This window comes from Panthera leo, chromosome A2, assembly GCF_018350215.1.
Source record: "Panthera leo isolate Ple1 chromosome A2, P.leo_Ple1_pat1.1, whole genome shotgun sequence".
In the NCBI taxonomy this organism is placed as follows: domain Eukaryota; kingdom Metazoa; phylum Chordata; class Mammalia; order Carnivora; family Felidae; genus Panthera; species Panthera leo.
In genome coordinates, this window is record NC_056680.1 from 47,709,186 (window position 1) to 47,736,523 (window position 27,338).

Here is a 27,338-nt window from a genome sequence, read left to right on the forward strand (position 1 = left end):
ATGCATACATTCCATACATACATGCATACATACATTCCATAATATATGCTGGTGAATAGAACCATCAATAATCATAGGACCTGCAGGGTGGTGATGGGGTAGAGGGTAGGAATGTGGTACCTGATGATCATGAGAACCCTGGGAATAGAGAAATCCCAAAGACCCAGCTGGCACGAAGGAAGGCCAACCTGTGAAAAACAGGTGATGCTGACAGGTTTTTGTCTTCTGTATCATGGGTTGATATGAATAGAAAGTCTCAGAGCAGTATAAGTCCCATGGATTTCCTGAACTTACCAGGGCTCCCATCTAGGATAGGACCTCAAACTGAGGAAAAGCTACTGTGTGTGGAATCTAGATTGAGGAGAACAGGCAGAGTAGAGAAAAAGAGAAGGTCTAGATCAAAGTAGGGAGGGCACAGAGCCAGGAAATCCCATAGTGAGCTGTCATATTTTTGAGCATAGTATGCATAGAATGAATGAGCAAGCTTTGTGAAGTTAGAAACCATACTCTGAGCCATGCTTCCTTTGAAAGTTCAAGTCAACAAATTTGCATAAAAATATTCAATAGAAAATTATTTTGAAGTCAAATGCCATACCAAGTAATAATAAGAAAAAAATGAGCAAAACAATTAATAATCAAACATGCCAGAAATAGTTCTCCACAGAGAGACTGTAAGTGCAACATTTTATTTAATAATGAGGCAAAAGGTATTAAGGAAATGATGCAAGACATGAAAGAATAACAAAAATCAGAATTTTTCTAAGTGTGTCTGTTTTTGTAAAGTCACCAGGGAAGTAGCTTTGTGCTCAATGTACATGTGATAAACCACAAACAAATGATGCAGAGATTGGGGAATATATACACAAAATATTTTAATTTTTCTTAGGAATGTGATTGCTGGCAGTAATATTAGCATCATATTCTAAAATGGTTCTGTGTATAATATAGAACAAAGAGCAAATGAGTCATTATGAAATATTCTTCTCCTATTCTCTGTGTCCATGTGTATCATTGTCCACATTTGTCAGTGTCAAAGAAAGGAGATACAATGTAAGATATAAACATAAAGTCCCATAGCCTTGTGTTTTAAGAAGAATTATATGAACTCAAGATATATTTTAACTTAAATAACATAAAATATATCTTCTATATTAACATAATATAGAAGATATAGTATATAAGATATAACTGAATGTGTATGTGTATGTATGTGTGTGTATATATATACATATATACATACACACACACACACACACACACACACATATATATATATACAGATATATCTATATATATATCTATATATAGATATATCTGTATATATAGTGTCGAACTCTGAAAAACAAAGGGGTTAAGGGCACTGACCCTGCACAGTTGAAAATCTGTATAACTTTTGACTCTCCCAAAACTCAAGTATTAATAACCTGTTGACTAGAAGCCTTACTAGTAACATAGTTGATTAACGCATATTTTGTATGTTATATGTATTGTATACTGTATTCTTATAATTAAATAATCTGGAGAAAAGAAAATGTTAAGAAAGTCATAAGGAAGGGGCACCTGAGTGGCTCAGTCGGTAGAGTGTCCAACTTCAGCTCTGGTCATGATCTCGTGGTTCATGAGTTCGAGCCCCACATCGGGCTCTGTGCTGACAGTGCATCAAGGGTCAATATGAAGAGCATAAAGTCTGTCAAGCTCTGTCCCATGTCTCTGCACCTCTGCTCACTCTTTCTCTCAAAAATAAATAAAAACATTAAAAAGAGAAAATCATAAGGAAGAGAGAATATATTTACAGAACTGTACTGTATCAAAAAGATATGTGTATTAAGTAGACCTGTGAGGTTCAGGTCCATCTTGTTCAAGGGTCAACTGTAGTCATATATGTTACAATAGCACATACCTTTATTTTATATAAGTGTGTGTGTGTGTGTGTGTGTGTGTGTGTCCTTGTTTAGTGCTGAAAAAGATATCAAACAGTTACCTAACCCGTTATAGTAACCTAACTGTTAGCTAACTAGTAACACTGAGCGTATTAAAAAATTTTTTTAATGTTTTTTTTTTATTTATTTTTGAGACAGAGAGAGACAGAGCATGAACGGGGGAGGGGCAGAGAGAGAGGGAGACACAGAATCGGAAGCAGGCTCCAGGCTCTGAGCCATCAGCCCAGAGCCCGACGCGGGGCTCGAACTCACGGACCGTGAGATCATGACCTGAGCTGAAGTCAGACGCCCAACCGACACACTGAGCATATTGAGAGTCCAGACAATGGTTTTTAGAACAGCATTTCCCACTATAAGACACCAAGAATTCTTGGGGAAGTAACTGATTCCAGGTCTCAGGCAGAAAATGTAAAAGGTGAAAGTAAGAGGAAGCTATGGAAAACTGCTAGAGCCGTGTCAAATGGACTCAAGAGCCTGCATGCAGTGGCTCCCCAGGCCAAAGATGAGATCATTTGAACTTTAGTGTATCACTTAGTTCTCTAATTTTCCCCTCATACTCCTGGATTTTTTTATCTCTCTTTCTTTCAGCTTCCTCTTTCTCCATAACTTTATCTTCTAGTTCACCTATTCTCTCCTCTGCCTCTTCAAGCCGAGCCATCGTGGTTTCCATTTTGTTTTGCATTTCGTTTAAAGCGTTTTTCAACTCCTCGTGACTGTTCCTTAGTCCCTCGATCTTTGTGGCAAGAGATTCTCTGCTGTCCTGTATACTGTTTTCGAGCCCAGCGATTAATTTTATGACTATTATTCTAAATTCACTTTCTGTTATATTATTTAAATCCTTTTTGATCAGTTCATTAGCTGTTGTTATTTCCTGGAGATTCTTCTGAGGGGAATTCTTCCGTTTGGTCATTTTGGAGAGTCCCTGGCGTGGTGAGGACCTGCAGTGCACTTCCCCTGTGCTGTGGTGTATAACTGGAGTTAGTGGGCGGGGCCGCAGTCCGACCCGATGTCTGCCCCCAGCCCACTGCTGGGGCCACAGTCAGACTGGTGTGTGCCTTCTCTTCCCCTCTCCTAGGGGCGGGATTCACTGTGGGGTGGCGTGGCCCGTCTGGGCTACTTGCACACTGCCAGGCTTGTGTTGCTGGGGATCTGGCGTATCAGCTGGGGTGGGTAGGCAAGGTGCACGGGGGCTGGAGGGGCAGGCTTAGCTCGCTTCTCCTTAGGTGATCCACTTCAGGAGGAGCCCTGTGGCAGCGGGAGGGAGTCAGATCCGCTGCCGGAGGTTTGGCTCCGCAGAAGCACAGAGTTGGGTGTTTGCGCGGAGCGAGCAAGTTCCCTGGCAGGAACTGGTTCCCTTTGGGATTTTGGCTGGGGGATGGGCGGGGGAGATGGCGCTGGCGCCTTTGTTCCCCGCCAAGCTGAGCTCTGCCGTCCGGGGGCTCAGCAGCTCTCCCTCCCTTTGTCCTCCAGCCTTCCCGCTTTCCGAGCAGAGCTGTTAACTTATGACCTCCCAGACGCTAAGTCACGCTTGCTGTCGGAACACAGTCTGTCCGGCCCCTCCGCTTTTGCCAGCCAGACTCGGGGGCTCTGCTTGGCCGGCGAGCCGCCCCTCCGCCCCGGCTCCCTCCCGCCAGTCCGTGGAGCGCGCACCGCCTCGCCGCCCTTCCTACCCTCTTCCGTGGGCCTCTAGTCTGCGCTTGACTCCGGAGACTCCCTTCTGCTAATCCTCTGGTGGTTTTCTGGGTTCTTTAGGCAGGTGTAGGTGGAATCTAAGTGATCGGCAGGACGCGCTGTGAGCCCCGCGTCCTCCTACGCCGCCATCTTCCCTCCGTCCGATCATTTGAACTTTAAAAAGGGTAATAATTCAGCTGATCAAAACCTATTAAATATATTTAAATTCATGGGTTGGTAATTTTGTGTGTGTTATACATACAGATGCAGGCATACTTCATTTTACTATACATGGCTTTATTTTACCTCACAGGGATTGTGGGTTATTGTTGTTGTTTTTACAAATTGAAGGTTTGTGGCAACCCTGCGTCAAACCATTTTTTCCAACAGTATTTGCTTACTTTGTGTCTCTGTCACATTTTGGTAATCCTCACAGTGTTTCCTATTATTATTATTATTATTATTATAATATGTGGTATGGTGATCTGGGATCAGTGTATTATATGTGGTATGGTGATCTGGGATCAGTGATCTTTATAGTTACTATTTTAGTTGTTTTGGGGCACCACAGATAAGGCCCATGTAAGATGATGTGCTTAATCATTAGATGGTGTGTGTGTTCTGACTGCTCCACCAGCCATCCATTCCTCATCTCTCTCCCTTTCCTCAGGCCTTCCTATTCTCTGAGATACAGTATTGAAATTAAGCCAATTATTGACCCTATAATGGCCTCTAAATGGTCTAGTAAAAGGAAGAGTCATACATCTCTTACTTTAAATCAAAGGCTAGAGGCATTATTAACAATAGCCAAACTATGCAAAGAGCCAAAATGTCCATCATCTGATGAATGGATAAAGATGTGGTATATAGATATAGTGGGATATTACTCACCTATCAAAAAGAGTGAAATTTCACCATATGCAATGATGTGGATGGAGGTAGAGACATGCAATGATGTGGATGGAGGATAAGTCAGAGAAAGACAAATGCCATATGATTTCACTCATGTGGAATTTAAGAAACAAAACAGATGAACATATGGGAAGGGGGATAAATAAAGAGGGAAGCAAACCATAAGAGACTCTTAACTATAGAGAACAAACAGGGTTGATAGAGGGAGGTGTGGGGGGGGGATGGGCTAAATCTGGGTATTAACGATGGCACTTGTTATGACGGGCATGTAACTGATGAATCACTAAATTTTACTTCTGAAACCCATGTTACAGTATGTATTAAATAACTAGAATTTAAATAAAAATATGAAACAAATAAGTAAATCAAAAACTAGAAGTGACTCAGCTTAGTGAGGAAGGCTTGCCAAAAGCTAAGATAGGCTGCTGAAAGCTAGGCCAACTTATAAATGGAAAGGAAAAGTTCTTGAAGGAAATTAAAAGTGCTACTCCAGTGAACATACAAATGATAAGAAAGTGAAACAGCTTTATTGCTGATATGGAGAAAGTGTCAGTGGTCTGGATAGAAGATTAAACCAGCCACAACTTTCCCTTAACCCAAAGCCCAATCCTGAGCAGGACCCTGATTGTCTTCAATTTTGTGAAGGCTGAGAGAGGTAAGGAAGCTATAGAAGAAGAGTTTGAAGCCAGCAGAGGTTGGTTCATAAGGTTTAAGGAAAGAAGCCTTCTTTATAAGAAGAAAGTGCAAGGTGAAACAGCAAGTGCTTGTGTACAAGCTGCAGCAGGTTCTCTAGAAGATCCAGTTAAGATAATGAAGATGGCTACACTGAACAACAGGTTTTCAATGTAGACAAAACATCCTCCTATTGTAAGAAGATGCCATCTAGGACTTTCAGAACTAGAGAAAAGTCAGTGCTTGGTTTCAGAGCTTCAAAGGACAGGCTGACTCTCTTTGGGGCTAATGCATCTGGTGACTTGAAGTTGAAACCAGTGCTCATTTACTATTCTGAAAATCCTAGGGCTCTTGAGAATTATGCTAAGTCTACTCTGCCTGTGCTCTATAAATGGGATAACAAAATTTGGATGATAGCACACCTGTTTACGGCATGGTTTACTGAATATTTTAAGCCCACTGTTGAGACCTATTGCTCAGAAAAAAAGACTCCTTTGCAAATATTTCTGCTCATTGACAATGCACTTGGTCACCCAAGAGCTCTTTTGGAGATATACAACAAGATTACTATTTTTATGCCTGCTAACATAATACCCTTTCTACAATCAATGAATCAAAGAGTTATTTTGACTTTCAAGTCTTATTATTTAAGAAATACATTTTTGTTTGCTTTGTTTGGTTTAAAACAGCCTTTTTTTTTTCTTAAATGTTAATTACTTAACGTATTTATTTAGAAAGGGGGTGGGAGGGGTAGAGAGAGAGAGAATCCTAAGAAGCCTCTGCACTGTCAGAACAGAGCCCAAAGTGAGGCTCAGTCTCACAAATGGTGAGATCATGACCTGAGCCAAAATTAAGAGTTGGATGCTTAACTGACTGAGCCACCCAGGCGCCCCAAGAGATACATATTGTAAAGCTATCACTGCCATGGATAGAGATTTCTCTGACGGATCTGGGCAAAGTCGATTGAAAACTTTCCAGAAAGAATTTACCACTGTTGATGCCATTAAGAACACTCATGATTCATGGGAAGAAGTAAAAGTATCAACGTGAGCAGGAGTTTGGGAGAAGCTGATCCCAACCCTCATGGATGACTTTGAGGGGTTCAAGACCTCACTGGAGAGGTAACTGCAGATGTGGTGGAAACAGCAAGAGAACTAGAATCGGAAGTGGAGCCTGGGGATGGGACTGAATTGCTGCAATCTCATAATAAAACTTGAACGGATGAGGAGTTGCTTCTTGGGATGAGCAGAGAAAGTTGTTTCCTGAGATGGAATCTGGTCCATCTAAGTGATGATGCTGTGAAGATTGTTGAAATGACAACAAAGGATTTAAATATTACATAAACTTAGTTGATAAAGCAGAGGCAGGTTTTGAGAGGATTGACTCCAATTTTGAAGAAAGTTCTACTGTGGGAAAAATGCTAACAGCATCATATGCTACAGAGAAATCACTTGTGAAAGGAAATCATGTGGCAGACCTCATTGTTGCCTTAAGAAATTGCCACCACCACCCCAGCCTCAGCAACCACCACCCTGGTCAGTCAGCAGCCATCAGCACTGAAGCAACACTCTCCACCAGAAAAAAAAAAAAAAAAAAAAAAAATTACAACTGATGAACACTCGCTCAGATGATGCTTTGCATTTTTTAGCAGTAAAGTATTTTTTAGTGAAGTATGTACATTTTTTTAGACATAATGCCACTTCACACTTAGTATAGTACAATATGATGTAAACATAACTTTTACATTCACTGGGAAGCCAAAAAATTCATTTGACTTGCTTTATTGCAATACTCACTTTATTGCAGTCATTTAGAGCCAAACCTGCAATGTCTCTGAGGTATACTTTCCCTGACTGGCTTCTTTGGAGGATGATAGCTAATCAGTTATGTACGTTGAAAGCTGATAAATAGAAAAATTCAAGCATTTTTTCCACCTTTTGCACAGAAAAAAATGTATTGCTATTTAACCAAATAACAGATGAGGAGAAGCATCTCTTTATAAAATATCCCTATTAATTAAAAAGCACAATGGAATTAGAATATCACCACTTGGCAATCCCCAGTGAAATGTAGGATACAGGTTTTAAGCATCAAAGACACTGACATAACAAAAGAGACAACTGGGTGTTAGACATCTCCTGATCTACCATCATCTTTTAAAGTAGAGATAAAATCCACATATAAAAAATTTTACCCTTTTAAAGTCTAAAATTGAGTGGTGCCTAATATATTCATGAAGTTGTGGAACATTATCATTTTCTCATTCCATAACGTTTTCACCACTCTAAGAAGCGAGCTACTATCCAATAGCAGTCATCCCCTTCCAACCCCTAGCAACCACTAACCTATGTTCTGTCTCTAGAGATTTGCCTGTTTTGGACATTCCATGTAAATGGCGTCATACAAGATGTGGCTTTTAGTGAATGGCTTTTTTCACTTAGCATAAGTATTTTCAGTTTTTCCATGTTGTGGTATCTATCAGTACTTTATTCCTTTTTGTGGTTGAACACTATTCCATTATATAGATATACCACATTTGTTTATCCATTCATCAGCTGATGGATATTTTTTGGCTATTATAAATAAACTTCTATAAGTGTTAGAAACATTTTTGTACATCCATTTATGTAGACTTATGTTTTTAATTTTTTTGAATATATAAATAGGCGTGGAAATACTGGGCCATATAGAAACTCTGTGTTTAACTTTCCTGTAGAATTGCAAACTATTTCCCAAAGTGACCATAGGAATTGAACTGGATTCTGATCAAATCCCTTCAGCCAGTTGCCCATTTGCAGGAAGTACAAAGGACAGAGAAACATGTTGATCTGAACCATGTTGGTACAATTGACAAAATCCAGACTGAGAAAGTACACTGGTTAAATTTTGATTTAGGCTTATCAACAGATAAATTATGGGGAAAGCAAAGGGATGGAGGAGGTAACAGAGTGCAGTGTAAACTGATGTGCCTAGTGAAAAAAATGAAAAGAACATGTCTAAGTGAATTGAGATAATTCTGTGCAATTTAGTGATTCTTAGTCAAGAAAATCAGTCCAAGTCAATTTCTAAGAGACTGTGAGAAGTTGCAGGTTTCAGTTTTATTCAAGTTTTTCTCTACTTACATATCTTGGTCTTTGAGTTATTAACCTGAAAATGTCTGATAGCTACTGTTATATTTTCTCTTGTTCATGTGTATTTATCTATTTTTTTATGGTAACTTCACAGTAACCACAGTAACTTTATTGTAACCACAGTAACTTCCACAGTAACAGTAACTTCACAGTTTTAAACCCAATTCTATATGTCTATGCTCACTTTGTTCTCATAAACAATAATATGAAATTATTTCTGGTATTATTAGGTGAGGAAAATGCCATGTGTCAGAAACATTCTCTTTTTTTTTTTAATGTTTATTTATTTTGGAGACAGAGAGAGACAGAGCATGAACGGGGGAGGGTCAGAGAGAGAGGGAGACACAGAATCCGAAACAGGCTCCAGGCTCTGAGCCGCCAGCACAGAGCCCGACGCGGGGCTCGAACCCACGGACCGTGAGATCATGACTTGAGCTCAAGTCGGACACTTAACCGACTGAGCCACCCAGGCGCCCCAACATTCTCTTCACTCCCAACCTACAACTAATGATATGTCACAGAACCAACCTGAGTGTAATAATCCCTGTGGAAAGAGCAGTAGGTGAGTATTACGATTTTTGAGAAGTAATTCTATTCAAATCTGAATATTTAAACATCATTAAGGGAAGTAAATTTAAAACTCAATCAGTCAGTCAGTTAATTTTAACCATGTGTCCTGCTTGGAAAGACCCCTTTAGAAATTCAGGTTTAAAAGCCTGACTCTTACTTAGCAAAAAATCTATTATCTGAGAAAATGACACTCAACTGGATTTTTCTTTCTCATTCTGAGTTTTGAACTGTTACTGTTCTCTGTAAACTGGTTTCCTCTGTGACAGCTGGAGAGAAAGCAAATTCTCACATTTTGGGTACAACACCTCATAAGTGCTGTAACTGAGATACAGGAGAGTATCTTCCCAAAACAAAGCCATTAAAAAGAATGGGTGTATTGCTATTTTCAAAGAGTGATGTGAGGTAACGGGAGCCGGGTATGGAAGGAGTTTGACAGTTTCCGATTTAGGGGATTCTAGGTACACCATTGGAATAGGTAATGCTGTTTTCTCTTCTCATCAATGTGGTACCCATGGAGAGTTAGGAAAAATGGAGGACCAAGATGCTGATTAGCAGTACATAGTCAAGTGTGTTTGTGGTCGTGTTCACAGGGACACTGGTTCCTGGAGAACTTAGAAACAAGAAATTGCCCTTCAAAACAACACTAAAGGATGCTTCTTAGACCTTAAAGATCTCTGCTGACAGTTATTATGTGTCGTCTGCAGTTCATACCTGTGTGTGCTATATTTACATCAGTGATGACTCCAATTATTCACCCTTTTCTTTATCCACATCCTCTCACTATTGATTGAGTGTGACTCTCCAGCACTGAGTTTGATCTTCTGGCTACCTCTGGGCAACAGAATGAGCAGAGATGCCAGTGCACTACTTCTGTCCTCAGTTCTCAAGAGAACTTGCTTGCTTCAGTCTGCACTCTTACTCATCTGCCTTTGTCAAGAGAAGGACGTGGGCTCAGATCCCAAAGCAGAGATCCCAGTAAGCCCACAGACACAGGAACCAATGTCAGCCAATGTCAGCACTGCATATTCTTAATGAAATGAGCTCTGTATATGCATGAGAAAGAAATGCCCTGAATAGTAGAGTGGTTTGTTACATATTGATAACTAATGGATACATCATCCTTTTTCAAGCCTGCAGGTCTTAATTCAAAGTGTTTCTTTTTGCCTGGAATGTTACTGCCATGATCTCCTTCATTCCACTCATTTGTGAGTAAATACTGCTGTCCATCATTACTCACCTTAGATATCACTTCCTTTGGAAACTTCCTTTTATCTCCCAAGGATACATTAGATGCTCCTTCTCATTATTTTATAACCTTTTGAACTTGTTTATAACATCACTGTTAAAGATAGTTAAGAAAGCAGGCCATTGAGTTAGATGACTTGGGTTTAAGGATTTAATTCATAATTCAGGTACTTCATAGATATATTACACATTCTGTAAATGACAGTCGTCTTATTTTTATGATAAGAATAATGCCTATGGTGGTGATAAAATTTTATGAGATTGGAGTGAGATGATATATACAAAATACTTAGTATAGTCACCAATTCTTGGGTGTAATTATTATAGCCACATATAGTCCCTGTAATGCCTAAAGCTCTGGGTGCCAAACCTCTTCCAGCCTATAAAGAGAAGCATCTCTTAATTAAGTATTTGGCTATCCTAGGATATAGTTCTTATAGGTATGATGGGTAAATGTTTGATTCAAGCCCCTACTTCCCCACTCACATTCATTTATTTATTAAGAGTTTTTTTTAATGTAACTTATTGTCAAATTGGTATTACCAGTTTTTTTTTTAAATTAATTGGTTTACTAACATTCTTCTCTGAAGAGGAAAAACAAAAAAATGTTTTTCCTCTTTGCTTTATTCATTCGAACTCAAGGATTGTAAAATACCTGACATGTTTTAGTCATTGCTGTTATTTATGTTTCAATTTCCCATCTTTGGCCATAGCAAATCTTTTTGTTAAATCCTGAGTTCTTTGGCATGACCTCAGTAATTTTGATGGATTCCTTGGTTTCTGGTTTAATAGTATGCTCCAGGCCTATCTTGTACATTTTCTACCCCAACTATTTCTCTAAAGTTCCCCAGCATCTTATAGGAAAGGGCAGAGACCATACTCCAGTGTTTAGAGTTTTACTACTGATTTGGCCTTTGATTCTGGGCTTTTTCAGTGGACAGAGTTAGAAATTTTTCTTAAAAAAAAGATACACACTGTATAAACGAGATTAATCATAAATGTATTTATGATTAATAATTCATACCTTTGTATTGTAAGCTCATCAGAACTTTGTGTTGTAAGTTCATCAGGGTACCTACTTACTTTCCTTATCTAATCTAATTGTAATACTCCAAACTTTGCAAATGAAGCCTTTTCTTAACTTAAAATACCTTGATCAGTTATTTAGAGTAGAGGGGATGCCTAAATACCAGTTGATGTAACTTCTGGAGTAAAATGAAGAGAGATTGTCAGAAGATAACAGATCAAGAGTAAATTCATCTTGTCTGAATGATACCATGCACTTGATTAAATGTCTAAATCTGTTTCCCATCTAAGAGCCTTTATTTATTTTTTTAAATAATTTTTCATGTTTATCTATTTTTGAGAGAGAGAGAGAGAGACAGAGCGTGAACGGGGGGAGGGGCAGAAAGAGAAGGAGACACAGAATCCGAAGCAGGCTCCAGGCTCCGAGCTGTCAGCACAGAGCCTGGTGCAGAGTTCGAACTCAAGAGCTGTGAGATCATGACTTGAGCCAAAGTCGGATGCTTAACCGATTGAACCACCCAGGCGCCCCAGCATCTAAGAGCCTTTAGATATGCAACTTTATTTTATTTATTTTTTTCTTTTACTTATTTTATTTTTTAATTAAGAATTTGTTAATTTTTAAATTTACATCCAAGTTAGCATATGGTGCGACAATGATTTCAGCAATAGATTCCTTAATGCCCCTTACCCATTTAGCCCATCCCCCCTCCCACAACCACTCCAGGAACCCTCTGTTTGTTCTCTGTGTTTGCGTCTCTTATGTTTTGTTCCCTTCCCTGTTTATTTTTTTATTATTATTTTTTTAATTTACATCCAAATTAACATACAGTGCAACAATTATTTCAGGAGTAGATTCCTTAATGCCCCTTACCCATTTAGCCCATCCCCCTTCCCACCCCCCCCCCCCAGTAACCCTTTGTTCTCCATATTTATGAGTCTCTTGTGTTTTGTCCCCCTCCCTGTTTTTATATTATTTTTCTTTCCCTTCCCTTATGTTCATCTGTTTTGTCTCTTAAAGTCCTCATATGAGTGAAGTCATATGACTTTTGTCTTTCTCTGACTACCCTATGACCCAGTAATTGCACTACTAGGTATTTATCTAAGGGATACAGGTATGCTGTTTCGAAGGGACACACACACCTCAATGTTTATAGCAGTGCTGTCAACAATAGCTAAACTATGGAAAGAGCCCAAATGTCCATCAATGGATGAATGGATAAAGATGTGGTATATATACAATGGAGTATTACTCGGCAATCAAAAAGAATGAAATCTTGCCATTTGCCCCTCCCTGTTTTGGAAAAAAAATTTTAACGTTTATTCATTTTTGAGAGACAGAGACAGAGTGTGAGGGGGGAGGGGCAGAGAGAGAGAGAGGGAGAGAGAGAGAGAGAGAGAGAGAGAGAGACAGAATCCAAAGCAAGCTCCAGGCTCTGAGCTGTCAGCACAGAGCCTGAGATGTGGGGCTCTAACCCACGAATTGTGAGACCATGACCTGATCCAAAGTCAGACCTTAACTCACTGAGCCACCAGGTGCCCCCACTCCCTGTTTTTATATTATTTTTGCTTTCCTTCTCTTCTCTTCATCTGTTTTGTATCTTAAAGTCCTCATATGAGTGAAGTCATATGATATTTGTCTTTCTCTGACTAATTTCGCTTAGCATGATACCCTGTAGTTCCATGCATGTAGTTGATATGCAGTTTTATTTTAATAGATTACTTTTCATCCCAACTCTTAAGCTGGTATGACTGTTATTTTTTCAACTTAAATTTCACACTTTCTAAGTCTTATCATCCCCCTCCCCAATATAAATTTTATGAGGTTAGACTATCTTGTAATATCTTCAGCTTTTCTTTAACACCACTTCTTGCAATTGGTAATGATATGTTTGTGATATTGTTTGGGGATTGTCTCTTACATTAAATTCTAAGTTCACTTAATCAACTGTTTTTTTGTCATTGTTGTTGCTGTTTGTTTATTATTACTTCCTCAGTACCTGACATAGTGCTTCAAACATGTGTTGAATAAAGGGAGGTGGAATTCATTATTCATCCTAATGACTAAGCCAAAGCTTCTTCCATAAAACCTAACAGAATTCAAAATAAATTGCATAATAAAGAAAATTAGTTTAAGATTCTTTGTAGCTCCCTGTAAATTCTAGTAAGCATGTTGCCTTACTTTATTTTGCCAACATTTGCTTTAAGATGCCCTATTTCCCACTTGTTACTTGATGGTCAGTGTTGATTTCATGGTCACTAGAATTGGTTATTATTTGGGTAGCTACTCCCACAGCTTAGTCAGGCTAAACAGTTCTGAAATGTTGCCCTTAGGCAATTGTTTCCATGGTTGGGTAAGATCTGGCTCCATCATAGCCTCCTTAAACTCTTAATTTCACCAATTTAACCATATGACAGCTTCACATAGGAACAATACTGAGAATCTGAGAAAATTTAAGAAGAAAGTAATCATCCTTAATCAGTTCTGAATTCCCATATCATAAATCGAAATATATAGAGAAAAGATAATCATTATTCAATCACACTGGTGTGTAATAATGATTCACTGAGGTGAATTATATGTGAAATCTTCCTTAAGCATCTCCAGTGGGCTACTTGGTAATACCAGGTTATAGTTGTAAATTGATTTTAACAGATACCTCTCTTTGATTCAAGTGATTATCCCCATAAATGTAGAATATCCAAGTCAGTTTATTTTGTTTGTGTTTTAAAGGTGAGGTCTTTCATTATTAAATTATAAAATCAACTGGTAGGCACTTGAAAACTTTACAAGACTATTTCTTAAGACATTTGATATATCTGCATGTATTTAAACCTATAATTCCATGTGTACATGTATAAATGAATGTATGAATATAACATTGTTTGAAGAAAAAAAATGTTCTAATTTATAGGTTACAGGGTGGAAACTATCATTTAAATGTTAATTATATCTGTATAGCTAGTGTTTCCCACCTCACCACTCCCTTCTTTATATTTTTATCAAATATGTGTACCTGAGTCTTCGAGAATAAAAGAAGTGATATCTTTGACATTATAAAGTGTATTATCTGATATCAACATGGTTTTGATGAGGATGGACCCACTCCCTGTCACAGGGGTGAAACTTGATTGGTCAAAACTAATCAGAATAATAATACTCCCATGTTATAGTCATTGGATCAGATAGCTAAAGCCTGTGTTTTATTCAGAGCCTGGTATTCTTCTGGTCCCCAGGATGGGATCATAGCTGAGTCAATCCGCAGGAGGTTCAGGGTTTTTGTTTAAAGTTATGGGAAGTAACCTGTTCCCTCCTACTGCGATAAGTAAATCAACCCAGTCGCTGCTGGAAATCATCTTACTCTCATGAATGGCCCCATGCTTAGGATGAAGCTGATATTGTGAACGGCACTGCACAGAGCCAGGCACTTGAGAACATTTTTTAACTGCCTGCATTGCCCACTGGCCCATTCTAGTTCTGGAATGCTGTTTGAACCAACCCCAAAATACTGGTTTGCTTTTGTGTGAGTGTCACATCTATCTAAACAAAGCTGTATCTGTATTGGCCCTTTTAAGTTGATGGGTTTCAGTGCCTCTAGCTGGCTGCATCTCCTTGGTTCCTTCATTCAGTTTATCTCTCAAATTCATATTGCATCTTTGAATTATTTATTCACTTTGGGCTACTTCTATTAGTATATGATTTCTGACTCCATAATTCTCTCAACAGCCATTCATAATTATAATTTTATAGTCTCAGGTATAGTAAATCAACACCAGTTCATTAATGTTATAGTCCAATTATTGAGCAAGTCTACTGACAGCTGTTAGCATAAATTATAACAAATACTAAAGGTAGAAATATTGAATCTCTCCCCTTAGGCACTATATAAATGATACCAGATTTATCTCTAATCATTAGGTGCATTTAGGCTGTAAATTCTTCTAGTCCATCCTGGACACACTTGGGATTTAGGTCCGTCTATTAATATTATTTGGAAATAAAAGGAATGCAAACTCTTTTTTCATTTTCTTGCTATTTGTCTTAGCACAGCACTGAATTAACCTTAAAGGTGACTGATGTCAACTTCATTTCTCTAAGTCATGGTCTCTGATGGCAGAATCAACAGGTTCTTTTTCTCTACTCCTCAGCTATCCTTGGAACAGATGTATTTCTTAAAATATTGGTAGTAAAGCAGAATTCCATATACATAATCCAGTTTTTCCATTAACTTATATAAATTTAAAAAATATTGAGCTCTAGTCACCTGCCTTGAGGAAGAAACTTTCCAAAAAGAATTGGGTTTGTTGGAGAACTAAAACCTTCTACAATTTAAGGTCTCAGGCCAGATCTCAGCTTCCAAACTCGGTTGCCCTTTTTCTTCTCTTTTTTTTTTTTTCTCTTTTGCCCCTATTACAGATTCCTAAGAAACTTAACCTTCTCTGTGTTAGATTTAAAAAAAAAAAATTTAATGTTTATTTATTTTTGAGAGAAAGACAGAGCACGAGTGGGGGAGGGGCAGAGAGAGAGGGAGATACAGAATCTGAAACAGGCTCCAGGCTCTGAGCTGTCAGCACGGAGCCCAATGAGGAGCTAGAACTCACAAACCATGAGATCATGACCTGAGCCGAAGCCAGAGGCTCAACTGACTGAGCCACCCAGGCGCACCTGTGTTAGAGTTTTAAACCTGCCACATCAGTCTTATCTGGGTTTCTAACCATTGTCATGCAAGATTAGATTACAGAGAGGGCACTTGTTCATAGGGATTTGCTTTCTTAGGATCTTCTCCAAAAATCCTATAAAATTTCATTGCCTTAAGGGGTTTCTGATTCAATGTCATAGAAGAAAAGACAACAGTATAGATAAAAGATAATTTTTAAAATGTAGGGTTACGAAGGATCACCTTATGCCCATTGTATTCATGGCCAACATAATGTGGAAGAATGAATACCACCTTTGAAATCTCAGATCTGGTTCCAAACATAGGCTTAGTTATTCCTAGTTGTGTAACTCAGTTGCTTTTTTGGCTTTAGTTACTTTGTGTTTAATATAAAGATGATAATGCCCACTTGAAGATTTTATTAAGGATTAGAAATAATATGAGATTCCTGAAACTACTTAGTATTCCATTAGCGGTAGTTGTTATACTTGAGTTTGTTCCTAGACACCAGATGCCTGTCTTAAGTGATAGCTGGAAGTCTTAGTTTTCCCAAGTTTTATTGCTGAAGGCAGGGTGGTCAACCTTTATCTTGTTGTTACATGTAGATAAGTAATTGATTACGGCTACAACAAAGCTATAAACTAATGGGTCGTTCAAGTGTTGAGTGACAAATAACCCCTGTATTGGGATATAATTGGCTTCTGAAGAGTGCTTTGAAATCCACCTTTTGGGTTTTTTCTGTCTCTGTTCATACAGCTTCCCCTTGAATCTGTGCATTTTGTCATACAGTTCTCTTCCAAAGTGAGCAAGTCATTACTTGCTTAAAGTGAGAATGGTTTTCTTTCTGAAAAGATGGTAGGTCCTGTGTCTTACGACTACTGATTATATCAATCTAGCACACATCAACTCAACTTGGTTTTAACATCAGTAAACATTGTCAAGACATTTTTCCCAGAATATTCTGTCAAAAATTAGTTCAATAAGTCATTAAGTGACTATTTAGGTTTGAGAAATACTGGGTTGAACAGATTTCTTTGAGAACTTTCTAGAGGCTCTGATATGCTCACATTCACTGTAATCTTCATAAGAGTTTGTATGCAGTGTTTCTCAAGTTTATTTTTATGGTTACATGTAGCTAACATTTACTATTTCATTCATGCCTACCACTATTCTACATTCTGTATATATGTTATCTAATTTAATCCTTGCAAAAATCCTATGAAGTAAATTCTGTTGTTACCTACATTTCATAGCACAAAAATTTGGCACAAAACAATTAAGATACATGTCTGAACATATGTGTTTAAAAGCATGAGAGCTGGGTCTCAAACTCAGAGAATTTGACTCCAGAAATAACACATTTGATTGCTATATTGCTTTATAATGGGTTTCTATTGATCACAGAACCATTTGGGAAAATCTTTCTTGCAAAGAATACTCTGAGGTGAACATGTAGGGAAGCACTCTATCAGATGAAATTTGACAAGTTTTGGTCATTATTGTCAAGGGTTTTATTTCTAACAGGAAGATTGTGTCCGTGTAAGTTTACTGGGGAAATCACTCTAAGTTAGGTGTCTCCTGCCTCAAGAAGGTAGTTTCCAACTTTTGGGTACCCCAATCTAACTAAGTTCCATGTGACTTAGTCCTTGCTATGTATGGGAAAGGACAATGCCCCTCATTTATTAACAGAATCCCAGATGCCATGGCCATAGTTGACTTCTCAGGGACAAATATTGGCCACATTCTGATAAAGACAAAATGTGACCCCAGCATTTTTACCAGTGAGAATCAATCTACTTTTATTATCCTGGAGTGTTTCCTAAGTGAATTTTCCAAAGCTTAAGTTGTCCAAGAGTAATTTAGTCTTAACCCTTTCTCTAAAAAATGTATTTTCGGGGCGCCTGGGTGGCGCAGTCGGTTAAGCGTCCGACTTCAGCCAGGTCACGATCTCGCGGTCCGTGAGTTCGAGCCCCACGTCGGGCTCTGGGCTGATGGCTCGGAGCCTGGAGCCTGTTTCCGATTCTGTGTCTCCCTCTCTCTCTGCCCCTCCCCCGTTCATGCTCTGTCTCTCTCTGTCCCAAAAATAAATAAAAACGTTGAAAAAAAAAATTAAAAAAAAAATGTATTTTCTACTTTATCATTTCCAAAAATATGCTACCATATATAGAAGTCATAAGGCAGCTTCCAAATTTGGGACATAACGTGACATAAAGGTGCCATGAACTTCCATATTTCAGTGATTGGTAAAAAGAGAGATTGGTGATATTCTGATGTGAAGGAAAATCTTTGTATGTCTGAGGCTGTCATCCTTAATTGTTTGTAATCTATAATAATGTCACTTTTTGGATATATTTTAAACATATTTTTAATCCTGTTTCTATGTCCTATGGAGAAAAGTGTCAAATGGTGTATTTATTTACTTATATTAGAAGTGGAACCATTTTAAATTTTATTTGGAGACTTATGTAAGTGAGAAATGACTTGTGCTTGCCTTGAGTTAGCTTAAGCAGACATGGCCACTGATAAATTAAAGTTCTCGGCCCCCTAAAATATTTTTTTACAAAAATATTTTTAGAGTTAGTTCTCTGAGCATAAAGTGTCACAAGAATTTTTTTTCTTTTGTGTCTCTAATGACTAATTAAGAATGCACTTAGAAATAAGTAATATATGGTAGTCTATATTTGCAGTATTAAGTGAGTGTAAGTAGGGGCACCTGGGTGGCTCAGTCAGTCAAGCATCTGACCTGGGCTCAGGTCATGATCTCACAGCTTGTGATTTCGAGCTCTGCATCCAGCTCTGTGCTGACAGAGCCACTTGCACTCTGTCTCTCTCCCTCTCTCTCTCAAAAATAAATAAACATTAAAAAATTTTTTTTTTACGAAATTTGATTTTATAACATTAAAAAAATAAGCGGACTAAAGATCTGTCATTAGCTTTCTTCCGCAGTATACTTTCAGCATACCTTTCCAACTTCCTTCTTTCCTTCCTTCCTTCCTTCCTTCCTTCCTTCCTTCCTTCGATTGAGTTGACATATAACATTTTGTGAATTGGAGGTGTACGACATGTTGATATGATACATTCATTTTGCAAAATGATTATGACCATAGCTTTAGCTAACACCTCCATCATGTCCATTATTATCACTTCTTTTTTGTTGTGAGGACATTTAATATCTGATCTCTTAGCAATTTTGAAGTATATAATACATTGTTGACTATAATCACTGTGCTGTGTATTTGGTCTTCAGGATTTATTTATCTTTTAGTTACTAGTTTGTCTTCTTTAACAAGTTCTCATCAATTCTGCCAACCCAAGATTTGGGTAACTACCATTCCACTCTCTGTTTCTATGAGTGTGACTTTTTTAGATTCTACATTTAAGTGATATAACACTATATTTGTCTTTCTCTGTCTACTTTTTCTCACTAAGCATAATGCCCTCAAGATCCATCCATGTTATCACAAATGGCAGGATATACTTTTTTGTTGTGGTTAAATAATATTCCATTGTGTATATGTGTGAGTGTGTCTGTGTATACGTGTATACACACATATGTATACATATATATGTATAATCTCACACATTCTTTATCCATTCATCTGTTGGTGGGCACTTAGGTTGTTTCCATATCTTGGCTATTGTGAATAATGCTGCAATAAATGTGAAAGTACATATATCTCTTTAATATCCTGCTCTCATTTCCTTTGGATATATACCCAAAAGTGTGATTGCTGGATCATATGGTAGTTTTATTTTTAATTTTTTGAGGAACCTCCATACAGTTTTCCACAGTGTCTACACCAATTTACATTCCCACTGACAGTGCACAAAAGTTCCCTTTTCTCCATGTCCTCACCAACACTTGTCTTCTTGATGATAGCCATTGTAACAGGCGTGAGGTGATATCTCATTGTGCTTTTGATTTGCACTTCCCTGATGATTCATGATGTTGAGCATCTTTTCATGCACATGTTGGCCATTTGGATGTTTTCTCTGGAAAAGTATCTATTCAGTTTCTCTGTCCACTTTTAATTGGATTTTATTGTTGTTATTGATTTGTATGAGTTCTTTATATATCACATTTTTTATTGTTGTTATTTTTCATTAGCTGGAGAATTTTGTTCATTGTTAGGTGAAAAACTTACCTGGACTCTTGTGATCATTATTTATTTGGTGAATTATAATTATAGCACAGTTAGGGCAAAAAAAAAAAAAAACTTTGTGCAATCTCTGTTGACCACCTGACTATTTTTAATAGACTTTGGCTCTTGGGGTGCCTGGGTGGGTCAGTCAGTTAAGCGTCCGGCTTTGGCTCAGGTCATGATCTCGCAGTTTGTGAGTTCGAGCCCCACGTCAGGCTCTGTGCTGACAGCTTGGAGCCTAGAGCCTGCTTCAGATTCTGTGTCTCCCTCTCTCTCTGCCCCTCCCCCACTCATGCTCTGTCTTTCCCTCACTCAAAAATAAATAAACATTAAAAAAATTTAATAAAAAAATAGACTTTGGCTCTAAGAGGGATATAAATCCATGTATTAAAAACATTAAGGAAGACAAAATCCACAGAGAGATAAATATCTAAGCATTAATCATTATAATTCAATGTATAAATAATATAAATGTTACCAGAAGGACAGAGATAGAATGTTACCAGAATTTAGAAAAGGGAACAATAATTTCAAGCTAGGAGGAGATAAGAGGTATTGGTGCTTCTTATATTCATAGTAAAATGAATATTCCTCAGCTGTTGATTGGTAAAACATATTATTATAGCCAACGTTGGTGACTTCAGAATTTCAACATTACATAGAAGTATCCCTGTTTTGAAATAAAAATAGTTTATTGGACATACAGTAAAATCTTCAGTGCTCATTACTTATCAGGGCTAAGAGGAAAGTAAATTGGCTTATGTAAAGTAGTATCATGTATAGGTTATGAGTACAATCATTAAAGTGGGATAAAACTGGAAAATTTAATCCTAATGTGAAGTCATTTGACTATTATTGCCAAGAATAAAATCAAGGATTGGTTGTTGTACCACTGATTTCAGTGACACTTGAGAGTCCACTCCCTGTCCCTTTGTGTGCCATTTCCCAATCAAGTATCTCTTGAAAGCATTAAAGAATTAGTCTGTCATCATATAATACATATATAAGATATTTCTCCCCCCAAACTGTATTATGTATATCTAAGCTTTCTAGGATAATACAGAGGAGCCAATCAACACCGTAAATTACTAGAGGGACATCACAGAATTTTCATTCATCACTAAGTAATCTTCATATCTTATTCATTACATGATTGGCATAGTTCACGCCAATTTCTATTTCCCAGAGTTTGAAATATTAGTTACATTCTTTTTTCATTCCCTTTCTATAGAAGCATCAATTACTCAAAAGTTTTCCAAGGATTCCTTCAGTACCATCATTTCTGTGATCAGTCAACAGCTCTGGAACATTACGGATGTCCATGTCATGGGCATGATTTAATGTCAAAAATATTAGAAAAGGTTGAATTATGGTGTGAGGAGTTTCTAATATGTCAAAATGCTCTAACAAAGTGAGTGTGGATAAAAAGCATCAGATGTTAGGAGGCAGTGAGGAACAAAGTGAGAAGAATCACTTCAAAAATCACAGAAACTGTCATAAGTAACAATTGCTACTTGTCCAGTGCTTACTACGTTCAAGGTAGCCTGTTAAATTCTTTATGAAGCTTTGCTCACTTAGGTATGTTTATTGATACTGATGGGAAGACCACCCAGAATTACTCTCCTATTCCTCCAAGCCAAGCAGACTTTGTTCACATGTTCATGCCCTCCAATTCAGCAAACATCTAACGTGTGTGAGATGTTAAGTGAGCATATGACATGTGTAGAAGTGATTGCATTTTCTCTACTCCAGATTAGAAGAGATGAGGTACTTAATAATTAAAATCAGGTGTGTTAGGATAATATTGGTATATATTCAGAGTGTACATGCTACATACATCATCCTCACTCCCATATCTGAAGTGCTTGTATAGAAATCTATGATATATTACACTTATTAAAAATTCACCACTACTTTGGAGTGATCAGGGATTTTTATTCCTGTATTTCAATAAAGAAATTGAGGCTACTAGAGAAGAGAGGCTACTAGAGAAGACACGTTGTGATAGACCTTCTTCGGGTATTAAATGATAGTGCCAGAACAGAGAGATAGGTCCCAAATTCTGATTTGTCACTTCTGTAAATGTAGCCCTCCACAAAAAGAATGTTTTCAGAAAAAAAAAAATCATAAATGATGACTATTTTTCCCTTTGTTACCTCTCAGCTTTCACTTAAACATTCGGACTATGTAAGCTATATTCTCTGCCAAATTTTCTCCTGTTAATCTCCTTTGCCTTCCAGGCAGACTGTGTTCTTACCAAGAAGTGAGAAGAAAATAGTGAACAGTAAGACACCTAGTAAGCTTGTGGGAAGGATGATCCAACCCTCAGGCTGTCTAAATCAGGCCCCCTTGGCTTTGCTATGTGGCTTGTCTCTACTACTGTCTTTTGAGGCCCAGAATTTTAAGGCATGACTGGTTAAGGTTGAGTTTTAGGAGGTTAAGCCTGACTGCAGGTTTCTGATAAGGCCTGTAATTGCCCCCAGAAAGGAATTACGGCTGCAGCAGAGGCAGAGTCCCTTGCTTCAGGGCACCAAGATTGCAGACCAGCTCCCCGGTGATTCCCATGGGCCACAAGTGGTGTCACAGGGGAATTAAGCCTAGGTAGAGTATGAAGGCAGTTTCCACAGGAGAATAGAACAGAGATTGCAGAATGAGAAGAGAGTCCAGTAGGGGGCCAGGAGAGGGTTTCAAGTTGGGTATTCACTTTTGGTTTTCAAGCATTCATTATTTTCTGCATGGCTTGTCTGAAGGCTCCAGGCATCTGTCCTTTATTGGGGTATTCTTCTGTGGAGGCAGGTTTGGTGGTTTCATAAGAAAAAGGACATAGGCAGTCCTTACTTTGAATGGTGCATCCATTAAAGATCCATCTGGGTTGTTTCCATTTGGGGCTATTATGAATGAATCTGCTCTATCCGTTTTATGTGAACATGAGTCTTCATTTCTCTGGAGAAATGCCCAGGGGTTCAAGTGCCATGTCTTGTCATAGTTGTATTTTTAATTTATTAAAAAACAAAATGCAAACACAAACAAGAAACTTCCAAACTTTTGGAAACTTTCCAAAGTGTCTATACATTTCACACTCCTGCTAGTAATATACAATGATTCATATATTTCTTCACATCCTTTTGTCTATGTTTCCTCTGAACACAGTAACTCTGTTTATTTAAGTCTTACATGATTTCTGTCATCAGCATTTTGTAGTTTCAGCAAACAAACTTGTATGTGGTTTATTAGATTTACCCCTTAGTATTTTATTTTTTTGAGTGATTGGAAATAGCATTGCATTTTTAATTAGGGGACCCACATGTTCAATCTAGTATATGAAAATATAATTAATTTTATATGCTTATCTTGTATACTGCCATCATGCTGAACTAATTTCTTAGTTTTAAGTGTTTGGGGTTTTTTTTGGTAGATTATTTGAGATTTTCTATGTAAACCATCATGTTATGTGCCTATAGGGACTGTTTTCCTTCCCTTCTGTGTGCCTTTTATTTCTGTTTCTGTTCTGCCTAGAACTTCCAGCACTATGTTGCATAAAAAAATATGAGAGCAAACATTCATGACTTGCTCCCCATCATAGGGGGAAAACATTCAGTCTTTCACCATTAAGTAAAGTTAGCTATAGGTTTGTTTATGTTCTTCATCCAGTTGAACATGATTTCCTTTGTTACTGTTTTCCTGAGAGGTCAATCATGAATAGGTATTGAGTTTTGTCAAATGCTTTTTGCTAATTTTTATGATCATGTCGTCCTTCTATTAAGATGATGGATTTGAAGTGATCATTTTTTTAAAATTATTGAAACTACCTTACATCCCCGAAATAATATCCACTTAGTCGTAAGCATATAATTATTTTTACATATTGCTAAATTGCATTTACTAACATTTTCTTAGTGACTTTTGTGTCTATATTCATGAGGGGATCTATTGTTTTATTTTATTTTGTACTATCCTTGCCTAGTTTTGACATTAGGGTAATGCTAGCTAACTAAAACAAATTGAAGTGTATTTTTTCTCTCTTGTCTTCTCGAATTAGTGTTAATTCTTCTTTATATACGTGGTAGAATTTTCCAGTGAAATCATCTTAGTCTAGAAGTTTCTTTTGGGGAGAATTTTAAAGTAAAATTCAGTTTTATTAATAATTATAAGGGCCATTAAAATGATTTCATATTAGGTGAGTAATGGTATTCTGTATTTCAAGGAATTGGTCAGCTTGATCTAAGTTGCTAAATTTATGTATGGACTTGATATAGAATAATAAGAATATTGTTATATTTTGTTATCCTTAATGTGTTAAGACTTGAGTCTGCCTTTTTATTTTGTTTTCTGTTTGTTCTTTCTGTTTTTTGTATACCTGATTTCCTTATTCTGTCTTCCTATGGATTACTTGAACTTTTTTTTTTATGATTCCATTTTGACACATCCCTAATGTTTTCTGGTGTCCCTCTGTGTAGCTTTTTTTAGTGCTTGTTCTAGGTACCTTATATATACATAACTTATTGAGTATACTGGTTTAGTCTTTTAACTAGTTTGAGTGAAATGTGGAAAAATCATCCCCCCACCGCATCCCTTTATCCTCCCTCCTAAAATAATTTTATGTTAAATATTTCTACACATATACTTAGAACCACATTAAACAGTGTGATAATATTTGCTTTCACTGCCAGCTATTATTTAGAAGATTCAAGGGGACAAGAAGTGTTTATTTACCCACATATTTTCTTACAGTGTTCTTTTTCCTTCTCATGTTCCAAGGTCTCTCTTTTTACCATGTTCTTCCTGTTTGGGACATTTTCCTTAGCCAGTATTTCACAGTAGTCTCTAATGACGAAGTGTCTTGGTTTTCCTACATCTGAGAATGTCTCGATTTTCTCTTCACTGGTGAAGGATATTTTCTGTGAGTATAGGATCCCTTCTTTCTTTTCAGTGTTTGGACACTGTGGTGCCATTTTCCTCTGACCTCAGCTGCTCCTGATGCATTCCACTCATTCCGCTTGTTTCCCCCTAGAAGTTATGTGTCATTTTCTCTTAGAGCTTTTGAGAGATTTTTTTTTCTTCAGTTTTTAGAACTGTGACTATGGTATGTCTCAGAGTGTATTTCTTTGGGTTAATTATTGTGGTTTCACACTCATATTCTTGAATTTGGTTTATATGTTTTGCCAAATTTTGAAAGTTTGAGTACTTTTTAGCCATGTACTCTTTCTTTTTTTTCATTTGGGATCCCATGACCTGGATGTCAGATCTTTTGTTATATTTCCAGAGATCACTGAAACTCTGTTCATTTTTTTTTTAACATTTATTTATTTTTTGAGAGACAGAGATAGACCGTGAGTGGGGGGAGGGACAGAGAGAGTGGGAGTCACAGATTCCGAAGCAGGCTCCAGGCTTCAAGCTGTCAGCACAGAGCCCAACACAGGGCTCAAACCCACGATGATCATGACCTGAGCCAAAGTCGGAGGCTTAACTGACTGAGCCACCCAGGCGCCCCTATTCATTTTTTTTTTTTTTTTTTAGTTCTAGTTTACTTTTTCTCTCTTTGTCAGATTGGGTAACTTACTGTTCTGTCTTGAAGTTCACTGATTCTTTGCTTTGTCCTTTTCATTCTCCTATTGCCCATTATCTGCTACTTTTTAATTTTAGTTTTTGTGTTTGTCAGTTCTAAAATTTCCATTTGGTTCTCCTTTTATATGTTGTATTGCTTTACTGTAACTTATTTCTTTGGCGAGACTCTATTTTTCTTTCAGAAAAGAGAACATTTTTTATCATGGATACTTTAAAACTCTCCTCAATAATTCTAACATCATGTTGGTGTTAGCATCTGTAGATTGCCCTTCATGCAGTTTGAGACCTTCACGAGTTTTGGTGTGATGTATGGTTTTGATTGAAACTTGGACATTTGGGATATTTTGGTTATGAGACTCTGTTCTTACTTAAACCTTTTGGTTTAGCTGGTTTCATTTGTCACTGCTCCAGCCGGCCAGGAAGGATGCTATCTTGTTATTGCCAAGTGGCAAGTGACTTGTGAAGTCCACAAGTGGGCTTGTGAAGTCCAGCCTCACACAGCTGAGTGGAGACACAGTCACCTTGAAACCTGAATAGGCTGGGACTTCTCTTTGTTGCCAGGAAGTGATAGAAGTTCTGACTCTGCATCAGTCCTCTGATGTAACCCCAGCAGCAAAGAGAACGAGCACCTTGTTACCACCTGGTGGGAATGAAAGTCCCCATTTCCTTTTTGAGTGTTACTGACTCAACTCTAGTGGGAGGGTGGGCTGTCTTGGTCTAGGCCTGTAAGCGTAGAAGTTGAAGATGCCCACCAGTCCTTTGATGGTGTAGGTGGGGAGTGGTCAGTTTTCTGTAGTGTGTGGCTGGAGATGAATGTTTATCTAAAAGTTGTCTAGCTAGGTAGCCCTTTCCTGGTCCTTTGGCTAAGGAGAGGAGGCTTTTGTGACAGATTTTTCTGTGTGTGTTCCTTGGTGTATTCAGGTTGATGTCTTCTCCATCTCATAGTCTGGGGTATCTGAGGCGAAATGAAAACCTGGGGAGCTTGCCACTCTGTTGTTATTTGAGTCTCAAGGAACGTAACTGCCCTGCCTTCTTCTCTCCACCTTTGACAGGCTCTTTAAGTTTGTTTTATATGTAGGTTTTCAGTTGTACTTAGTGGGAAGATAGAGAAATTTACATCTATCCCATCTTTCCAGAAGGGGAAGTCCTATCTTATTAAAGTTGTGATTTGTTTTGTTTTTACAAAGAAATAGAACTTCTTGCTTCTCATTTTTTCTAATTTTTTAAATTACAATATACTAAATAAAATTTATTTTTACTCTTTTTTCACTTCCTTATATATTTATAGATGTTCATAGGAGAGTTTTTATTGTTTTGACAAAAATGTTTACAGTTTACAGAAGGATTATAATCTCCCCCATTATTGATCCAAGTTGCTTTGCACTGATTCAGTTTTAGTCATTTTTTAATACTTTGAAATGTTCTTTGAATTTCATTCTTCCTTACCATCTTCCCTCTTTCTGCAAACATGTATTATGTACCGGGAACTCTGCACTGCACTAGGTTTACAGAAAGGATTAAAAGGCATCATTACCTTCCTAGAGCTTATGGTAAAGTGGTAGGCACTGACCCTATTGAAGATTCTGGGTTAATTGATTGTTCCTCCACTCTTTGTTAAATATGTACAAACATAAACCTTGAAACTGCAAATGTTACAGAGCTTATGTAGCAGTAAAGCAAAAGCATGATACAGATTAATTCAGTGCAGCTTCAGAAACACATAACAGTACAACAGAGGCTTAAGAAAACAGATAACATGATGTTGAGCGAGCAGTAGCACACCACCTACACACATTATCTTCTTCAGTT